The sequence below is a fragment of the Meriones unguiculatus genome, assembly GCF_030254825.1.
Source record: "Meriones unguiculatus strain TT.TT164.6M chromosome Y unlocalized genomic scaffold, Bangor_MerUng_6.1 ChrY_unordered_Scaffold_23, whole genome shotgun sequence".
Lineage (NCBI taxonomy): Eukaryota > Metazoa > Chordata > Mammalia > Rodentia > Muridae > Meriones > Meriones unguiculatus.
The window spans coordinates 12,551,162-12,555,257 of NW_026843709.1; positions in this window are offsets into that span (position 1 = coordinate 12,551,162).

The following is a 4,096-nucleotide window of genomic DNA, read 5'->3' on the forward strand; positions in this document are numbered from 1 at the left end:
AGCATTCCACTCCCCAAGTCCACTGATAGGGGAGGTTCTCCTCTCCTTTCTGATCTTAGTCTATCAGTTCACATCAAAAGTGGCTGCATTGTCCTCTACTATGGCCTGGTAAGGCTGCTCCCCCCCAGGGAGAGGTGACCAAAGAGCAGGCCAATCAGATTATGTCAGAGGCAGTCCCTCTTCGCATTACTATGTAACCCAATTGGACTCTGAACTGCCCTGGGCTACATCTGTGCAGGGATTCTGGGTTATCTCCAAGAATAGTCCTTGGTTGGAGTATGAGTCTCTGGGAAGTTCCTTGTGTTCAAATTTTCTTGTTCTGTTGCTCTCCTTGTGGAGACCCTGTCCTCTCCAGCTCTTACTATTTCCCAGTTCTTACATAAAATTCCCTTCACTCTGCCCAACAGTTGCCCATCAGGCTCAGCATCTGCATTGATAGTCTGTAGGGCAGAGGCTTTCAGAGGCCCTCTGTGGGAGGTTCCTAGGTTGTTTCCTGTTTTCTTCTTCTTCTGATGTCCATCCTCTTTGCCTTTCTGGATGGGGATGAGATTTCACCTTACACCCATGAGAATGGCCAAGATCAAAAACTCAAGTGACAACACATGCTGAAGACGTTGTGGAGAAAGGGGAACCCTTCTCCACTGCTGGTGGGAATGTAAACTTGTACAACCACTCTGGAAATCAATCTGGCACTTTCTCAGACAACTAGGAATAGTGCTTCCTCAAGATCCAGCCATACCACTCCTGGGCATATATCCAAAAGAGGCTCAAGTACACAAAAAGGACATTTGCTCAACCATGTTTGTAGCAGCTTTATTTGTAATAGCCAGAAGCTGGAAACAACCCAGATGCCCCTCAACTGAAGAATGGATGCAAAAATTGTGGTACATCTACACAATGGAATATTACTCAGCAATGAAAAATACGGAAATCATGAAATTTGCAGGTTAATGGTGGGATCTGGAAAGGATTGTCCTGAGTGAGTTGTCCCAGAAGCAAAAAGACACACATGGTATATACTCACTCATATAGACATACAACATAGGACAAACCCACTAAAATCTGTGCATCTAAAGAAACTAAGCAAGAGAGAGGACCCTAACTTATGACACTCTTCTGGCCTCCTTTCCTGCAGGCTTCCCAGAACTCTTCAGGGTGGGAGAAATTCATGGGGAATATGCCAATTAGAGCTGGGTGTTTTAAGGTCTCTCTCTCTTCATTATATCAGACTGAGGTTCTATATATGTGGTTCCATTTGATGCAGAAGGAAGCATCGCTAGGGATGCAAGAACATGCCACTGATCTATCAGTTGAGGGCAGGGAACAACATACTTTAATAAGAACAAATTGGGTTACTTAAAAAATTCCAAATAATGCCCTGGACCCACAACTCAATGAACTGTCACCCAATCCCCTTAGTGAAAGTCTGGTTTTGTCACAATTGATGGCCTATTGGAACTTTATCTCCTACTACTAGAAGATCTCCTAATAAGTAAACACATACCATATCTGTGTGGAATCCCCAGTGAAGAAATGTCTGGGAAGGTTTAGGAGTTATGGCTGTGTTAGAAAATATAATTTCCATTTGAGTTATAATATAGGAGGGTGTGCTTTGAGGTTGTAATGGTAATGAATGTGACCAGACAGAGTGTAGTCTCTGTGTCTCAGTAAGTGTAAGGGTATTTACAAGATTATTCCACAATGAGGATATTTATGGGAGAAATTAGATGGTATAGCCTTGTTAGGTAATGTAATTATATTATGTTATATTGGAATGTGTGCTTTGAGGTTGATATACCTCAAAGTGACAAACTCAGTGGAGTCTGTCTCTCTTTCTCATTTTATATCTTTGTTTCTGTCTAGGTGTGTCTATTTCTGAATCTGTTTTTCTAGCTCTTTCTCTCTCAGTCTCCCTCTCTCTGCCTGCTGCTTTTGTTCAGTATGAAAAGCGCTCAGTTTGCTGAAAGACTATAATAAGATGAGTGCTTACTGAAGTGACATCCTGGATGGTGTCTGTAAAATTTTAAGCAAAGTCCCAATTTAACACATTTTGTTCAAAGATTTACCTTAGTCAGGGAGCGTTTTCAGAGTAATTAATTCACTGACTGAGGACATATCTGTGCATTTAACAAATAATAATGTAGTCTGTAATAATGTGAAAATCACATGTCAAGGACAAGTGACTTTATTAATGACCACTTGAAAGAAATATATGACACATTTGCTAGAACTGTAATCTCTGTGTTGTATGCTTTCAGCTGCCCAGATTGAGAATGTAGGGCTGCTCAAAGTTTCTCTCAAGCAGGCTATCCACTTGGCCCTTTAATAACTGACTCTCAGTAACTTTCACCTGTTTCATCACATTATTCTCCCTCTCAGCCAATCAGCACTTGAGAGAATCTTGAAGTATCCATGGAAATGAGTTAATAAACTTTCCTCAGTGGCATTATCTCTTATCCTGTGCACAAGTCACTTTTTCTTGTGAAATCCAACAAGCCTTTGTCTCATCCCTTTATCCAGATCTCACAACTTTACTCCTATTTACCTCTGTGACAATGTCAAGTAGGAAATGAAACTTTCATGTTTATTTTATTGGAGAGCTTCCTACTTAGGAAAGTTTCAAAATGATATGGAATTAAGGGGATGTACCGAATGAAAAGGTGGTCTCCTACTGTCTTCGATCTGAAACTTCTTAGGCTGTGACTTTAAACTGAGCAGTTACTTGTGTACTCACTAAATGGAACTTTACATTCTTATTGATATAATAGGCTTGCAGTGGCTTGGGTTCCCTGGGCTATTTTTTCTTTAAGAGCAGTGAAAAGAGAGGGAAACCTAGAAATTCCTGGGACTTTTTGGCTGAAACAGAGGAAGATCGGTTAGTGTAAATGGAGAACTGAGGGAAAATAAACTATTTGACATTTGGTGTTGTTCCACACTAGTGATAGCAACCTTCTCTGAGCATCGTTTCTTTGGCTGGTCTAACTGGAAATAAAGGTGTGTCCTAATCAGTGGTCAGTGAAGAACCCTCCTTATTCTGAGGCTTACAATAAAAATTGGGCCTTCAGGACCAATACGATTGGCTCCTGTTATATGACTATGGCACAAGAGCAGCTGTGTTTCCTGCTGTGATCCTCCAGAAAAACCCTCTAAACGTAGTTTAGCGCCAGGACTGCTTGTTCAGAGGTACCACCTGAGCTCACTGGGTCTGAGCTAGGGTGGGTAAGTACTAGTTCATGGCTAGGATTCCCTGCTACATAATGAGTTCCTGGAAAGCTTGCCCCACACAGTAAAACTCTACTCTCCTTTTGTGCAATCTTTCTCCATGTTAAAGTCATAATAAGAGTGGTCAACATATTATTTTTACTGATTATGTGAACATTTCATATAATATACATTGCAGACTTTTTCCAATGATCCCAGATTCAAATCCTACCCATATGTCACAATTTTTTTTCTTTAAAATACCTCAATTAAAGTATGTGTTGTTCATATACTCATTGGAACATGATCAGAGTCTTAGTGCCAATTTCCTTAAAAAAAAAAATAAGTTTATCATTGCTGCACCCTGACACCATCTACAAGAAGAAACCATTAGTCCTGATGAGCACTATATTTCATCACATTGATCACAGTTTATCTTATGTATTTATTTACTGAGATTCTTTCACATTGTATCCCCTGTACTGACCCCTCCATTTTCTCCTTCAAGTCCCCCCCCCTTTAAGCCCCTATACCCTTTTTTTAGTTCCCTGATTCAGGAGGAACTACTCCTCCTTCTATTTTACCTTAGCTTAACAGGTCTTATCAAGTCTACATGCATTATCTTCCTCTGCAGTCTGATTAGGAGCGCATTGTTCTCCTTTTGTCCTCAATTCTGCTGCTTTTCACACTATTTCTGCCTCCTGTCCTACAGACTTCACAGAGCTCTGAGGGGAGGGAGAATTTCATAGGAAAATCCCATTTAGAGAGGGTGTTTTAAGGTCTCTCTCTGTAAATTATCAGACTGTGGGTCTCTATGCATTCCCATTTCATGCAGAAGGAAGCATCTCTGTGTGTATAAGAACATGACACTGATATATCAATTGAGTGCAGAGAA